Source organism: Peromyscus californicus, unplaced genomic scaffold (genome assembly GCF_007827085.1).
Source record: "Peromyscus californicus insignis strain IS unplaced genomic scaffold, ASM782708v3 Scaffold_11__1_contigs__length_118956290, whole genome shotgun sequence".
NCBI classification, from domain to species: Eukaryota; Metazoa; Chordata; class Mammalia; order Rodentia; family Cricetidae; genus Peromyscus; species Peromyscus californicus.
Genome location: NW_026294402.1, coordinates 11568389 through 11586460, shown reverse-complemented (window position 1 = coordinate 11586460; position 18072 = coordinate 11568389).

Sequence of the window (18072 nt, the reverse complement as noted above, 5' to 3'; positions counted from 1 at the left end):
TCCTCTCTTCTAGTCCTTCAATCTAGTTCTTCCCCATCTCAGTTTGTTCCTCTCAAGTTCTTACCCATCTAGTTCTTCCATTCTCTTTTCTCTTCTCCGTCCTCTGCCCTGGAAGTCCCGGTATATAAAAGGAGGGTCCGAGCTAAATTGCGTAAAGCTATTATTTAACGTCCACCTGACCTAGGCAGTGTCTCCTTGTGGAATTTACCTTAAGTCAGGAGACTTGTATGTGGGCTGTTATCATTGTTAATCCTCGGAAATTGGGCAACCACCTGGGCGGTGTCTCCTTGTGGAATTTACCTTAAGTCAGGAGACTCGCCTGTGGGTGGTTATCACTGTTAGTCCTCGGAAGTTGGGTGACCACCTGGGTGGTGTCTCCTTTAGTCCTTGAAAATGGCTAGGGGAGATATCTGATTCCAGAGAAAGCCTTTCCTGAGGCTGTTCTTCAAATGCCTGGAATGTGTATGTCTAGAGAGTGATCAGTCCACATTGTTAGCCCTTCTTAGGGAAAAATCAATTGGGAAAACTATGAAGGCACACATGATTTTTATAACAGAATACAGCTGATATATAACAAGCCAAGTAACACCAAAAACTCCTTGGGATTTGGCTTCCTCTGGAGGAATTCCCTGATTCCTCCAGGTAGTGACTTTGCCATAACCAGCTGAGTTCTTCTGATATATTCCTGCGGCCCGCAGCAGTTCCCCTTTTTTCGTTTAGTTAAAAAAAAAATCTTTTTTTTTTAGAACAGTGAATATGTAGATAAACTTAAGTTGAGATTTCTGAAAAATGATAAGTAATGATTAACATTGATATTTAATCAATATTGTACCTATAATATATATTTATAATCAATACTCTATATAGATGGCAGGATGAGGATTAGTTTAACCATCTAATTGGTATAGCTGTAAGTAGTTAGAATATCTCTGTCTCAAAAAGGGAGCAGAGGAGTAACATAAAAATCTATCCTTAGCTAGTATGGCATGATATGGTCAAAAGTATCTGAATACTATGATTGTGACTTATCAAAAAGAAATGGTTAGTTTGGAATATTACTTCTATCTATTAATCTTTGGTTAGTGGTATTAATTTGGTTAACTTGTATTTTAAAGAGGCATAGTTAAAGAGTTACCTGAGTAAGTCATGAGCACCTGTGGGACCAAGGCTGCAGCTGAAGCTTACCTAGTTTAAATTTGTAATCAATGCAATATTAAACCACTAGCTATGAGAAAACAGTAATAACCTGTGTCAGGGTATACATGGCGAGACTTACATACAGAACAATTGTTATAAGTACATGAGGAGAATATCTGATAGTACATACATTTCAGGATCATGGGCAGAACTCATACAATTAATAACAGAGCATTTTTTAAGGGCAGTCCAGCCCCTGGGCTGGAGAGTTCAGTTCAGAGAAAGGGGTACGTGACAAAGGGGGCTGTAGAAATCTCTCATGGTTACTTCCTGAAGATATGGGGGTGAAGCTGGGGGTCTTGAGGCCTGGAATGCAGTGGAAACCAGGAAGCGCAGGCTGTTTCAGACTCTGTGAGACACGAAGAGTAGCAGAATTTTCTGACTCGTGGGCTGGAGGACGTGATGCAGGGCTGGACTGGAGGGTGGGGTGCAGACCTGCAGCTAGATAGCGTGTCCATGGTCCAGAGGATGAAAACCTGTAACTCCTTATATGGTTAGAATTTCTGCTGGAAACAAATATGTGTATTAATGGTAGAACCTTCAGCCGAGGAGTTTTAAAGAGGAAACTTTGTCTCTTAGGTGTACCTGTGGAATATTAAATGCATGGTTAGCACATGAGAGAAGGGGATACCAGGCCAGGGAGAGGGAAGGCTCCTCCCCCACCCAGAGGAGAAAAAGAAATTTTGTAAGTAGGAGATAAAAACTGTAGTTAAGTTGCATTCCTCCCAGTCCTTCTTGGCTTGTGAGCGTTGGCAAATTTTGATCTCCTGAAGCTTGTGAGAGCCTTCTTAATGGATAAAATCTTAGACATGTTAGCAATAGAACAGTGGTAAATTTTGTCAGAGCAAAAATATGAGTCCTTGGAGTCTCAACAAAATCAGGATAGCCAGAGAATGAAATCTGAAATGTGTCATTTATATATCTCTCAAGTCTCATTTATCTTTTGACAAAAATTAATAAAATGTATTTAGAACAGAATTTTTTAAAATCATATTTATATAAGTTTACATCATTGATGAACAGTTCATCAAAAGGATCTGGAGTTGTATCAGTTTATTCATATTCAAAGCTCAATATTTAAGAATCTAGAGGTAAATAACAGCCTGTATTCAGTCTGGCAGCTTTAGAGCGCCTTTGTCCTACAGCTGCCTAGTATATGGTGTGACCAGGCGATCCAGGATTCATAAAGGCAGGTCAATGTCTTTTCAAATACCAGTGAGAAGATCATAGAGGCTTAGGTATAACTTTGTGGGTTGGCCTGGGGGTAATAAGGAATGCCTGTAGCGGGAGATATGAAAAATTAACCACTGATTCTTAAGAGCTCTTGAAGTATATGTAAGGCCATTGTCTATATATGAGCTCTGGGCATTCTTAAAATTGAAAAGCAGTAAAATAAATGGTGTATTACTTCTTATTTCATAAACAGAAATCATAAGGATGTAAGCCTCATGGTGAACTTCCATAGGGAAAGAATTTGTAATTGTTGGACAGACATAAGAAAAGGTGCCAGTATATCCTGTAGAGTTATTTGCCATTCTATAGACTCATAAGTTTCATAGTTTGACATAAATATAATATCATCTGTGCAATAAAATTATTGTAAGATATATATATACATACATATATATATTATTAGGTTGGGGGACTGTGAGGAAGCTATAACTGACAGTTAGTTCTGAAAGTTAATCTGTATGGATAAAATGAAGAACTCTGTACAAAGAATGAGTCCTGGATAAACAGAACTCGCATTTCCTGCTCTGTATGTCGGCTTTGACCTCCATCATGGCAGGGCGAGTAGGCAGGCTAAAAGTATTTGAAATGCTGACAATCTTTAGGGTGAGGAGGCATGGTAAAGAAGCAGTCTTGTACATCTATGGCAATTACTTTTTGGTTTCTGGGGATGGCCGTGGGAGATGGGAAGCCAGGCTGTGAGGTTCCTCTTGGCTTTAATAAATTGTATTTAATTTCTTAAGGTCTTGTAACAGTCTATAAGCCTGATATTCCTAAATAAAAAGATATTGGGGTGATTTAAAGGCTGGTGGGGGGCTTTATATGCCCAATATTTAAGTTTTTCCTCCACCAGACAGGTAGCAATTACAATTCTCTCAGCATTTAAATGTCATTGCTTAACCCAGATAGGAGCATCAGATTTACAGGTAATGGGTCAACAGTGGACAGTGGCCCCTAGGATAAATTTTGATACCTTAGGCCATGTCTGTCATTTATAGTTTTTGGAATAATGGGCTCAATTATGCCTTGAGTTTGTTTACTCAAGTTCCTTGAAGTTTAAAACCCATCTAATGCATTGGAGATGATATTAGTTCATAGCAGAGACTAATGGTGCATCCATTAGTTACAGCATGTCTCTTTCCCATAGTGTGTTAGGTATGGCTGATGACATATGGGCAGAATATGTCATAATTTTATCTATCTGACCATCTTAATATTTTTGAGTTGCTAGCAATAATGCTAGGTTGACCTAGGCCTATAAGAGATGGAGTAATAGTCATCTAAAGTACTTGGCAAATCTTTTCCTGAAATATAAGAAACAACTGTGCTTATGTCTAGCAAGCCAATTATTTTTTCCCCTGTATTTTAAGTGTTTAGTTGGTTTGGAATATTTAATTTCCTGAATCTAGAAGGCCATATCACTAGAATTCACACCAGCAGCTCCCTTAGGCTCTGCCCTGCATGAATCTGAATTGTTTTTGTAGAGGGTTGTACAATAATCCTAATTTCTTTAATAAAGTCAGGATCAACCTTTACTGGGACAATTTTTATACCTTGTACAGCAGAGGAGCTACAGCTTATATTTAGCCCCAGTGTCCCTTCTGTGGAGGTCCACAGACTCTTGTGTTAAGGCATAAAAGTCCATTCCTAAAGCTTATATATCTCAGACCTCAATCTTTTAATAAAGGAACAGTAAAGGGTCATTTTGAAATCTGTTAGGTGAGTTATCTTTTACTTGAAATTGGATAGTAAGGCAAATTATCTTTAAACCTGGTAAATGGAAATATAATCTAAATTATCTCAAAGCATAGTTTGGAAAAAACCCTGGCAATAAGGGGTATGGCAGTTGTGTCCAAAGCTTAAACTTTTTAAATGTTAGGGGGCTAAGTAATAAATTGATTGTGCGAAATTTAGCATATATAGCATGTATATGAATGTGATGAAATGTTGTGCATTTCATCAGAGCAGAGCCCAGCTGTAACAACTTTCAAGGCAGCAGAGCAGAGGGCAGCAGAACTGTAACACTTTCTTTGCAGGGGAAACTGTCCCCTAGCAGAGCAGAGCTGTAACAGTTCTCCGGAGCTAAGCAGAGCTGTAACAACTTTGCTGGAGAAACCCTCCTCTGCTAGAGTAGAGTTGTTACACTTGCATTGGGGAAACCTTTCCTTAGAGTCGGCCTGTAAGCTGCTATGCTTATGGTGACTTTGTGGTATTCCTTGGCTCTGGACTGCCAGGATCCCTTTCCATCCTAGCTGCAATGCTTACAGTAATTACCTGTATAAGATTGAGCCTATCACCAATCCTTCCTGCGTAGGGGAGGAGCTCATGAGGCCCCATCTCTCCCTGAAGAGCTATAGACAGTTAATGGTTTCTGGGAGAGAGGGAATCACATCCCTGAGTGGTGCAGCCTTTGGTAAGTCGCCCACCACCCACGTTCATGCAGGCACCCTAACGAAATGCAATGGGACATAAGGATGGGGCTCTTTAAGAAGAGGCTGTTAGGTGGGGCAGAGGGACATGTATGGAGTTGTGAAAGAATAAATGATTTTTTAAAAACTAAACTTTTTAACACAATACAATTCAAAAGTATACAAATTAGATAAATGCTGAGGCATACTGATAAGAAAATCCTAAGAGCTTGTTACCTGAAGAAAAGAACCACACTTTCCACTTTAAAGTCCTAGTCTTGTTTGTTTGTTTGTTTGTTTGTTTTTGAGACAGAGTTTCTCTGTGTAGCTTTGGCGCCTTTCCTGGAACTCACTCTGTAGCCCAAGCTGGCCTCAAACTCACAGAGATCTGCCTGCCTCTGCCTCCCGAGTGCTGGGGTTAAAGGCCTGCTCCACCACCGCCTGGCCTAAACATAGTCTTACATTGTCTTTTCTTCACCTGTTCACATTTATCCAACTGGAATGTTTTTCTCTATGTGGTGTTGACACAAAGACACAACTCTCACCTCACACAAGATAAGAGATGATTTATTCTAGAGTCAAAAATTAGTAACTGTGGTTTAGGAACACAGATTTAGGTTACTCCAAATTCTGTGTTCCAGGGTGGTAACAGTTTGATAATGTTTCTACAGTAACAGAATAAAGAAACTCATCAATCAAGATACTTTTCAAATACATTGGTGGAAACATTAAGTAGGCAGGCTGCTGGGGATGCTGTGAATGTGTTGCTCTGATTGATTGATAAATAAAACGCTGATTGGCCAGTAGCCAAGCAAGAAGTATAGTGTAGGTGGGATAAGGAGAGAGGAGAATTCTGGGAGGTGGAAGGCTGAGTCAGGAGACGCTGCCAGCCGCTGCCACTGCCATGAGAAGATGTAAAGTACTGGTAAGCCACAAGCCACGTGGCAACTTATAGATTAACAGAAATGGGTTAATTTAAGATATAAGAACTAGATAACAAGAAGCCTGAGCCACACGGCCGTACAGCATCTGTGTGTTTATTTGGGTCCAAGCAGCTACAGGATTGGCGGGTGATAGAGATTTGTCCTGACAATGGGCCAGGCAGGACCAGGAGATAACCCCAGCTACAGCAGGCTACAGCAGAGCAGAGGTATCTCAGCTCTAGGCCCCAAGCCATCTGATGATCTTAGCTTTGGAGTTAGTGAAAGCTAATGGTTTGCTAAGTCAACACCTTACAAAGGAAACCCAGTGCTCTGTACATTCCAAATGACTTACCTGATGGCCACAGCAGGGGAGGCAGTAAATGGCTGTGAAGGGAGTGAAGACGGCCCAAAATGATTGGACTCAGGATTTGCATTGTTCCAAACTGTCTTAGTTAAGATTTCTATTGCTGTGAAGAGATGTCATGACCATGGCAACTCTTTTTTTGTTTTGGTTTAGTTTTGGGTTTTGAGACAAGGTTTCTCTGTGTAGCAGTCCTAGCTGTCCTGGATTTCATTTTGCAGACCATGCTGGCCTCAAACTCACAGAGCTCCACCTGTATCTGTCTCTGAAGTGCCAGGATTAAAGGCGTATGCCACCATGCCTGGCTCTTATAAAGGAAAACATTTAGTTGGGGTGGCGGCTTACAGTTTCAGAAGTTTAGTCCATTATCATCATGGCAGGGAGCATGGTGGTGTGCAGGTTGACATGGTGCTGGAGAAGGAGCTGCTACATGTTGATCCACAGGAAACAGAAGTAGACTTGATGTACTGGATATGGCTTGAGCATATATGAAACCTCAAACCCCACCTCCACCGTGACACCCTTCCTCCAACAAGGCCATGCCTACTCCAACAAAGGCACATCTCCCAGTAGTACCATTCCCTGTGAGCTTGTGGGGGCCAATTACATTCAATCTACCACACAAACTCACCACAACCACAGAAGTTAATCAGTCTTGCAGGGGCCTTAGCTGTTGTTGCCATCAGCAGTTGCAATTAATTTTCCTCTCCCTTGCATCTAGTCTGGCCTTGTCACTTGATTTGACCAATGGAGTGTGGCAGAAGTGACCCTGTGACCACACTGAGCCCATCGCTTAGGAGTTTAAGGCAGACACTCTGATTCTCTCTCTTAGGACCAGCATGCATGCTATAACGAACCTGGGCTGTCTTCAGAAGTGAGCAGGCCCTGAAGTTGTCCACATGGAGAAACAGACTGCCTAAGGGAATGGACACTCAGAGAACCCTCCGGCACCAGGGCCCAACTGGAGAGAGAGGCCACACAACAGCTGAATGCAGTTGTGTGACAGCTTAGACATCAGCAGTACACGAGGCTCTGGCAGGGGGTGGGGACCTACATTGAGGAGAACAATAAGAAATTATTCTTGTTTCAGGGGCAACATTTTGGGGTGCTTTATTATCCAGCCGTGGATAAAAGACAGTCATTGACATAAATGCCTAGCTATGGTGGCCATGTTCTCACTAGACAGGAAAGCCTGCTGCAGCCTTGGTATGGTAAATTTGTAATGAGAAATGAGAAGATATTCTACTTGCTGGTCCAGAATACTTTTAAAAAAAAAATAGCAAGAGGACTTGGATAACAACATGCAAATGAAGAGTTCCTCTCAGGATCAAACTGGAAAAGCCTCACTTCCTACCTCAATTGCTATTCTTTCCCCTCGGGCAGTCTGTGTCTCAAAAGATAAAGAAAACCAAGACCAAAAAATTGTCACTTAAAAGAAGGGGAGACATCAGTTCCAATCACTTCAAACTTAGGCAGAACGACTCCCACAGCTTTGCTCAAGTTTGTCAGAAAGTAATTTTCTACCTAATTTCCTTTCACTGGACACAGACCTTCTCAGGAGTTGGAGGTGAGAATGACATTCAGATTTCTCCGACAGTTTCCTTCCCCCAGCTACCTTGGCATAAGGCATATGGAAGACAGAGATGAACGGGTATCCTGAGCAGAGTGCACAGAAACATCTTCCCACGTGGACTGGAACTTGCTTGCCATGCATGGCCACTGCTGCTTGGTGAGCCTGAGCCGTAGGCATCAGACACAAAGCCTGGATTCCTGGGGCCTCAGACACAGCTGAGCATAACAGAACCCACGGTGGCTTCTTGTCTGCACACAGATCAGGGGGATGGAATAAATGAATTGCCAGTTTTGATTCCAGTCCTATTAAGTCATTTCTGACAATGTAGCTGGAGATAAAAATCTTCCCAGAAAAGGAGAGTGGGCAAGTAAACATCCTAAGTGATGGCTAGGCTTTGTGCTTCTCTCCGCTCCAGTTGAATCGCTCCTTTGCCTCGATACTTCTGTATAGAAGAAGGCTGTGTATTTGGGAACAGCCCTGAAGGAAAGCATTTCACAGCAGCAACATGTCTGTTCCTGGTGTCCTTACCTCCTCAAGCACACCCAAGCTTCTCTTTCGTGCCCCTAATCTGATGGTGGGTTGTTAGGAAGTATTGGTGGTTTTAATTGCAGTCTAATTGCTGTGGTACAAGAGACACACAGAACAACCCTGCTCACCACTGTACTCTACCTTCACTGTGGGCTTGTGTCAGCATTGCTGGGCTCAAATGTCCATGTGGGCACTGTGTGGAAAAGGAAAGAAGGTGCTGAGTCCTCTTGCAACATCTGCAGTGAGGATGTGCAGCATATGGACAGTGTACATCTGGTGGAGACAGGAAGACCTTTACAAATCCTAAAACTTACGCTTATCATCAGGAGGACTTAACCCAGAGCTCAGTCTTGCCAAAAATAAGAAACCAGGGAAGAGAATGATGGGGGAGGGGAGCATGGAAGACTCCCTGAGCTGCATTTGTTCAGCTCCTGCCATCTGTACACCCTATCCTTCCCCACAGCAGTCCTATGTGCTATGCACTCCCATCCCCATGTGACGGTCAAGTTCTCCGTTGCTACCTCAAGTGCTCTGACCTGACTGGCCTCTTGCTTGTCTTTAGTACCCATTCAGCCATTACATGCTGATTCAGTCACTTTCTCATGACTAAATAGCTGACAGGGGCTACTTAAAAGGGTTTTTTGTTTGTTTGTTTGTTTGTTTTGTTTTGTTTTGGCTCACAGTTTAAAGTATATCATCTGAAAAAATAGTATACTATCTGTATTAGTAATTTGTCTGTTGTTGTGATAAAACACCATGACCAAGGCAACTTATAAAAGAAAGAATTTACTTTTGCTTGCAGTACCAGAGTGTTGGAGACCATATGGTGGGGGGGGGAGGGGGGCGGCAGTAGACAGCAGAATCAGGAAGCTGGAGTTCACATCCTGAACCACAAGCCTGAAGCAGAGAGAGCAAACTAGACCGCTGGGGACTGGTTTTTTAGGGTGTGTTACTTTTGTTTGTGTTGCGTTTGTTTAACTCTGTGAAGCTGTGACGCTTTGCCTGTCTAAAACACCCGATTGTCTAATAAAGATGGTCTGATGGTCTAATGGCTAATTGCAAGGCAGGAGAAAGGATAGGCGGGACTGGCAGGTAGAGAAAAGAGATAGAAGGAGAAATCTGGAAGGAGAAAGAAGGAGCGAGAGGAGGAGGAGGAGGACTCCAGGGGCCAGCCACTCAGCTACACAGCCAGCCCCGGAGTAAGAAATAATGAAAGGTGTACAGAAATAGAGAAAGGCAAACGCCCAGAGCCAAAAGCTAGACAGGAGAATTTAGGTTAAGAAAAGCCAGCTAGCAACAAGCCAAACTAAGGCCAGACATTTATAATTAAGAATAAGCCTCTGTGTGTGATTTATCTGGGAGCTGGGTGGCAGGTCCCCAAAAGAGCAAATCAAACAACAACACTAGAAGTGTCATAAGACTGTTAATATCCAAGCCCACCCGCAGTGGCATACTTCCTCCAGCAAGTCCATACCTCCTAAATCTCCCAAAACAGCGGCATCAGCTGGGAGCCAAGTATTCAAAGGCCTAAGACTGTGAGAGACATTTCTCATTTAAACCACCACATCATCCAACATGGCAGAAAGGAAAAGGTCCCAGGGTGGCAGGAAGGTGTGGTGTTCAATAGAATTTAGAGAAAAAGGAATTGTCCTCACAAAGCCTTTCAAAAGTGGGTGGAAACTTCCTCATAAAAATGATAATTAGCCTGAATGCCTCCCTACATTTTCCTCCTGAAGGGAAAAAGCTGGCTGTAAAGCAGATTGCTTCTCCCCCATGCCTGACAGCTTCCTGCTCTTATGCATGGCGGGACAGTGTCTTAGGTTTCTGTTACTATGATGAAAAACATGACCAAAGCAACTTGTGGAGGAAAGGGTTTATCTGGCTTACCCTTCCACAGCACTCTTCATCTTGAAGAAAGTCAGGACAGGAACTCACACAGGGCAGGAACCTGGAGGCAGGGGCTGATGTAGAGGCCATGGAGGGATGCTGCTTACTGGCTTGCTCCCCATGCCTTGATCAGCCTGCTTTCTTATAGCACTCAGGATCACCAGCTCAGGGATGGCACCACCCACAGTGGGCAGGGCCCGCCCTCATCAATTGCTAGTTGACAAAATGCCCTACAGGGTCTTATGGAGACATTTTCCCAGTTGAGGCCCCCTCCTCTCTAATGACTTGTGTCAAGTTCACACAAAAGTAGCCAGCTCAGAGAATAAGGCTCAGGAAAAGGAAACATCAAGATTAACATATGAGCCGGGCGGTGGTGGCGCACGCCTTTAATCCCAGCACTCGGGAGGCAGAGCCAGGCGGATCTCTGTGAGTTCGAGGCCAGCCTGGACTACCAAGTGAGTTCCAGGAAAGGCGCAAAGCTACACAGAGAAACCCTGTCTCGAAAAACCAAAAAAAAAAAAAAAAGTTTCAAAAAAAGATTAACATATGAAAGGAGCAAAAGTATAGGAAGAATTGAAGCAATTACTTATATTGTTCTATTATTACATAAAACTCAGGAGTCAGATATTACAGTAAAAACCTGCCCAGCACTCGGGAGGCAGAGCCAGGCGGATCTCTGTGAGTTCGAGGCCAGCCTGGTCTACAGAGTGAGATCCAGGAAAGGCGCAAAGCTACACAGAGAAACCCTGTCTCGAAAAACCAAAAAAAAAAAAAAAAACCTGATAGATCCACAGAGCAATGGAGGAATGATCAACTGACCCTGCCTCTCCACACTTCCAGATGAAAAAAAGCCTGCAGATCTTTCGAAGCCCCTCCTTATTCCTTTCTGTGTCTCTCTATCCTAATCTGGGTCCCCCAAAAACTTTATGGTTAATTCTGGCCAGCTGAATGTTAACTCTAACCTCTGATTCAAGGTTTAACTTTATTGGCAATCTCAGGATTATCAGAGTGCAATCAAAATATCCCACAACAAAGAATAGGTGTCTTAGTCAGGGTTTTATTGCTGTGAAGAGACACCATGACCACAGCAGCTCTTATAACGGAAAACATTTGACTGGGGCTGGCTTACAGTTTGGAGGTTTATTTGTCACCGTGGCAGGATGTGTGGTGGCATGCAGACAGACATGGTGCTGAAGAGGTAGCTGAGAGTTCCACATCCAGATCGGCAGGCAGCAGGAAGAGAGAAAGAGAGCCACTCGGCCTGGTTGGGCATTTGAAACCCCAAAGCCCACCCCCAGGGACACACTTCCTCCAATAAGTGTGTCCCTGGGGGTGGCACACCTCCTAATACCACTCCGTAAGCGTTCACATATGAGTCTATAGCCTCACCACAATGAGACATCACTACCAACATCACAACCACCTTAACCAGGACCTGCACTCCACCTCGACCCACTCCCACCTTCACCAATTCTACCATCTCCACCACCTCCTCCACCTCCTCCTCTGTCTCCTCCACCTCCTCCTCCACCTTCTCCATCTCCACCACCTCCTCCACCTCCTCCATCTCCTCCACACCCTCCTCTGTCTCCTCCTTCATCTCCTCCACCTCCTCCTCTGTCTCCTCCTCCATCTCCACCAGCTCCACCACCTCCTCCTCTGTCTCCTCCACCTCTTCCTCCACCTCCTCCTCCATCTCCTCCACCTCTTCCTCCACCTCCTCCACCTCCTCCATCTCCTCCACCTCCTCCACCTCCTCCATCTCCTCCACACCCTCTTCTGTCTCCTCCTCCATCTCCTCCACCTCCTCCTCTGTCTCCTCCTCCACCTCCTCCTCCATCTCCTCCATCTCCTCCACCTCCTCCACCTCCTCCATCTCCTCCACACCCTCTTCTGTCTCCTCCTCCATCTCCTCCACCTCCTCCTCCATCTCCTCCACCTCTTCCTCCATCTCCTCCACCTCCTCCACCTCCTCCATCTCCTCCACGCCCTCTTCTGTCTCCTCCTTCATCTCCTCCACCTCCTCCTCTGTCTCCTCCTCCTCCTCCACCTCCTCCTCTGTCTCCTCCACTTCCTCCTCTCTCTTCAACCTCTACCTTTACCATCTCCACCGCCATCCTCACCTCCATCACCACCAGCGGTGCATAATAAAACAAAGTATGTGTGAAAAAAAACAAGCGAGATCTGTGGGGAGTTCAGAGACCCACAGACAGATGTTGCACTGCCTGCTGCGCCGACGCTGAGAAAACCAACAAAGATTTGTCACAACTTGCACACCTACCTAGTTCTTCCGCTCTATTACAGTAAAGCCTGGGTTAACTTTTCCAGTTCTAGGTTCAGTATCCATCTCTGTTCCTCCATTTTTAGGATAAAGAGGTAATTAGAAATTCACAAACTGCAATCAGGAATTGGGAGGTTGTTTGTTTTTAGGGCACAAAGCAAGGTAGAAACACCATTGTTTATAAAGCTTTACCTAACAAATGGTTTTTGTATGTTAGCTCATTTTTTTTCTCCTCCAAAATCTTCCAAATTAGGGAGGCCAAGGGGTTACCTCTGTGTCATAATTAAGAAAAGTGGAGTCCAGAAAAGCTGACTTATTTGTACAAGCCACATGTGGGGCATGGTGAACTAGGACTCAGTTCAGTTCTTACAGTCCCATGTCCAAATTCCATATCGTCACACTAGCATTTATTAGATTCTCAGTGTGTGCCAGGCCCCACAATGAGGGGTACAGTTTTGTTGTAAATAGCACACCTCCAAATGCAGATGTGGGCAACATCTCAAGATGCGTGTGTCCAGGTTGCTCTCTGTTCAAATGCTTTTCCTTTAATGCCTTTGGGAGTGACTCTCGGTGGTTCTTCCATTTTGAAAATATGATCAGGGAACAGAATTTTAAAGTTTATCTTGAGCTAATGCTCATCTTTAAGAGTTTAGCAAAGCCCAGGTATGGTTGAGCATTGTGAGCAAGCCCATACTTGTAAACAGAGAGTGAAGGATTATAGTTCAAGGCCAGCCATGGCTATATAACAAGACTATCACAAACAAAACTAAGTCTAGACTAATGCTAATACTGACTTGTGATGATGGACACATTGTATATTTTCACAGTCTGCGATGATGGACATAGTCTATACTTTCATTGTTAGTACAGTAGCTAGTAACCACATTTGCGGAGTAAGTGAGCACTTAAAATGTGACCAGAACAGTTATTAAATTTTTCAATGTAATTTATTGTGTATTACTTTAAATTTAAATTTAAACAACCATATGTGACTAGTGGCTACCACATTGGATAACCCAACATTCTAGACTACTAAGTCATACAAACTAGAATTTAGATTCTAAATGTGCACAACTTTTATTGAGCCCCAGTACCCTAAAATGGACATAATAATATTTATTTCACGTAAAGGATGGAAATAGAGTCCAAGAGAAGCTTTGACATTTAGTAGGTGCTTTTTAAATCTATCACAGCAGTAATCTCTTGGCTAATTTCCACTGTCCTTGCCAGAGTAGAAGCTCCATGCAGGCGACAACTTTCCTATTCAATTATATATTCCTAGCAATTAGCCCACGTGTTACTTAACTTTTCATTGTTGTGACAAAAACACCTGAGAAAATCATCTTCCAGGAAGAAAGGTTTACTTGGATTCATGGTCTCCGAGGTTCTGAGTTCAGTCTCAGGTCAGCGTTTCTGGGATGGAGTGAAGCATATTATCATGACAGGGAACACGTGTGGAGCAAAGATGCTCACCTCATGACAACCAGAGAGCTGAGAGTGAGGGGCAGACACACGATGTAAGACTCAAGGGAATGCCCACCATGACCTTTCCCTCTGCTCAGGGTTGCTCACTTTCCCATGCTGCCACAAGCTGGTAATGAAATGTTTAACACACGGCTTTGAGGTACAACTCAGACTCAAACAATAACAACACACTATACATCCTAGGCACTCCCCAAGCGTTTGAGAGGAATCAGGATGGCAAGACAGACTAAAACAAAGGCAATGAGATGACTGGCACCCTCCCTGCTCATCCGTGCCCCAGTGCATTCTACCCGACCTGCACTTAGGGGCAACACTGTCTGGCTGTCCTGGAGGACATCACAGGAAACAGAACTACAGAACTTACGCAAGTATTGCTTGTCCTATTATAAAGACTGGGCAAGCATGAGAACCTGAGTTCAAATCCCCAGCACTCATATTAAAAGTCAGGCACAGCCCTGGGTGCCTAGAACCTCAGCACTGGGAGACAAAGACAGACAGGAGGAACACAATCGCTCCCTGGCCAGCCAGCCTAGCCAACAATAAGCTTCCAGGTCAGTGAGAGCCCCTTACTGAGGTAATGAGCTGGAAAGTGATAGAGGAGGACACTCACAATTCTGCTCTGACCTCCACATGTTCACACATGGCACACACATCTACACATGACCTCCAAATGCATGCACACAAGCATGCACACCCACACACTCATGTGCATGCATCACACAAGCTTACATCAAAAAACACACAAACACACACACAACACAAAGAAAAGCTGTTTAATTTTATGAGAATTAAAACTAATTTTCAATTTTAGTTTAAAGTAGAAGATAATTATTTAGGTAGTTCCACTGTGCATTACCTCATTTATGAATAAACAAATGAAGTTTCCATGGTCATACTGTCATGTTCACTGGGCATCTGAAGAATATGGAAACAGAATAAACCCATTTTAATACAATATGTTAGTCGTTTTCTGACAAGGACCCTCTTCTAAAATGAATAAACTATGGGCTATAGATTTTGACATAAGGACAAATGCATTGTTTGCCCTGTATTTTTAAACTATAGCCAGTGTGTTATATAGTTATTATACACTTGTGCCTACTTCTTAAAAATTAGAGGTATTTTACATGAAAAACCATCTGGAGATTGAGTTTATTGTCTGAAAATGAAGCTAACCTGTTGTATGACAATATTAAGCTCAGGAAGACTTCCAGACTTGGGATCTCCTATAGAAAGCAGAGTCAAATTGGATCCTGATTTCAGCCAGGGACAACTGTCCCTTTTCAGCAAACTCCTCAAGCTTTTACTTTCTTTTCCTTCCTTCCTTTCTTTTTCTTTGTTTCCTAAGTCCTGGGATAGGGTGGTGTTGAATCTAGAGCCTTCTCTTGTTACCATGACAAAGACCTGAGAAAAAGCAATTTAAGGAAGGAAGTGTTTATCCCAGCTCATGGTTCTGGGACACAGTCCATCATGGCAGGAAGTTGTTTTGGTGGTAGGGACAGGACACAGCTGGGCACATCATGTCCATAATCAGGAGAAATGAAGGCTGGTGCCCTGCTCACTTTCTCCTTTGTATGCAATCCAGGACCCCACCCCACAGATCAGTGCCACCCACATTTAAGATGGGTGTTCCAACCTTGTTTAACCTAATCTAGATATTATCTCACAGATGTGGCCAGAGGCCTGCCTGTCTCTTTAGTGATTCTAGACCCTGTCAAGTTAACAATATTAACCATCACATGCTCACTAAGCAGGTGCTGTTCCACTGAGCCATGTCCCTGGCCTTCAGGAAACAACTTCTGTCTGTTGATGCTTTACCTAAACAGACTCCTAATGTAGCCTGCCGTGAAAGCGGAATCCAGTTCACCATGGTCCTCACGGCCACACAGCAGGGGTGAAGGCAAGGACTGGCTGGCTAAGACTATTGTACAGATAAGTTGTGCCTCCTAGAATCACTATATTTTAGACATTCCTGAGTTCCAGGGTGCATCTTTAATGTTCCCTGTAAACAGATGTATGTGAGCTTGGTCCTGTGTGGCATGTTTCAGAGATGCAGCTTTTAGGAGATGCTTAATAGTCAGGGCTCTGAGATCACTAACAGGTTAACCTATTTTCCTATTATGGCCTAACAGAGAATGGAAAGATGGTAGGAACCTTAGGAGGTGGGGTCTAATTTGGGGGAGAAAGTCACTGTAGGTATGTACATGAAGGAGATGCTTTGTCTCCAGGGCCACCCTCCTTGCTTCCTGGATGCCATGAGGCGAGCAGTTCTGCCTCCCCTCACACTCTGTGTGAGGCTCTGCCTCATCACAGGCCTCAGGCCTCAAACCATGGACTGCACTCTATGAAACTATGATTCAGAATAAATATTTACTCCCTTAAATTGATTTTCCCGGGTATTTTGAACAGCAATGAAAAGTTGACTAACATACCACATAAGCAGCTTTAAGTAATTTTGCAAAAATATTGGGTGATGGGGGTGATCATGGAGCTGAGGATGTTGGGAAACAAAGAAACAAGTATCATTTTTAGACAAGCATTCATTTGGTAAGTGCCTATAATACGAAACTACCTACAACAAACATGGTCCCAAAAAGCCTAGTGAAAATGCAGCCTTGATGCTCGCTTAGCTAATGGTTGCCAACAGATTTTCAAGCCCGTGTAACAAAAGTGAGCATTCAGAGTGATGGCCAAGTACCTGGCAAGCTCTTGTTCTCACAGGGACGTGAACATGAGCTTATGGAACTGTCTGATGGCAGCAAGATGGGAGTGTTCACTTGGCAATTGTTTCGACAAGATCTAAACAAAGGAGACTTCATCGTCAGCCTCGTAGACAGGACACTCCAATCCCCACCTAAAAGCTTTTACAGTAAAGGTTCACATCCTCCAGCACAGATGAGCAGCAATGGCTGAGAGGGAATACACAACTTTGGTGAAATAGCATTTGGTGGTAGAAATCCCATTATCTCCCACTTACGGGATCTGTGTGTACCTCAAGAACAGTATAAAAGAGATGTTGAGTTAGTTACTTTTCTGTTGCTATAATAAACACCATGACCAAAAGCAACTTAGGGAAGAAAAGGTTTATTTTGACCTGCGGTTCCAGAGGGTCCATATGGAAGGGGGAAATGGCAGTAGGTGGTCAGAGGAAAAAGCTGAGAGGTCACATGTCCAACCACAAACACTAAGCAGAGAAAGTGAACTAGAACTAGGGTGTGGCTATAAACTCTCAAACCCACCCCCAGTGACGCGCTTCTTCCAGCAAGGCTCCACCTTCTAAAGAGTCCATAGCCTTCCCAGACAGTGCCAGGGACTAGGGACTGAGTATTCAAATACCTGAGGAGGGGACATTTCTCATTCAAACCACCACAGATGCCAAACACAAGACTCAATAAATACAAATCAAGGTGAACTTCTTTCACATAGTCCAATAAGGGACTCCGGAGAACTCCCCCTGGGACCCGTGCATTCTATGACAGTCATGTCTGTCACTGTGCTGTCAGCATGCAGTGGTCACTTAATTCACAGATGCAATGTATACAACTGCACACTTGCACACAGTGTTGGTTTTAAATACTAATAAGAGGAGCTGGTTACTGTGCAGAAAGGTCATGAGGCACCAGGCACGACAAAACCCAGTATTAGAGCTTTATTCGGAGGAGGGGAGGGACAGAAGAGAACATGACCAGGCCTAGGAAGAGACACGTGCAGGAGAGAGAGAGTGAGGGGGGAGCAGAAGAGAGAGGAGGAGTCTGTGTCCAACTTTTTAAGCATTCCCCTGCACATGCGCATGTGGGCTTACAGAGCTACGCCACACATGCGCAGATTTCATGACCATACCACGCACATTACATAATCACGCAGTGCATGGATGAAGTAAGACTTAAGACCCCTTGCTTAGCTACTAAACTGCACATGTGTGGTCATGAGGCTAGAGGAGTGGCCGGAATCCTAACACACATACATCAATGTTGTATGTAATGCTGAGAAATAGAGATTATTGTTCCCATTTTACAGAGGAGGAGATAGGTTAAAGATTGAATAAAACCTTCTGATTACCCAGTCTAATCTGTGTTTTTAAGAACTTGGTTGCTTAGTAAGTGATGTCTAAAGAGAAGAATATAACTCTGAAAGAAAATCAGTTATCGTTAAATGGTTATCCAAATTGCCAAACCAGATAGTTCTGGCTCAGAAATGGA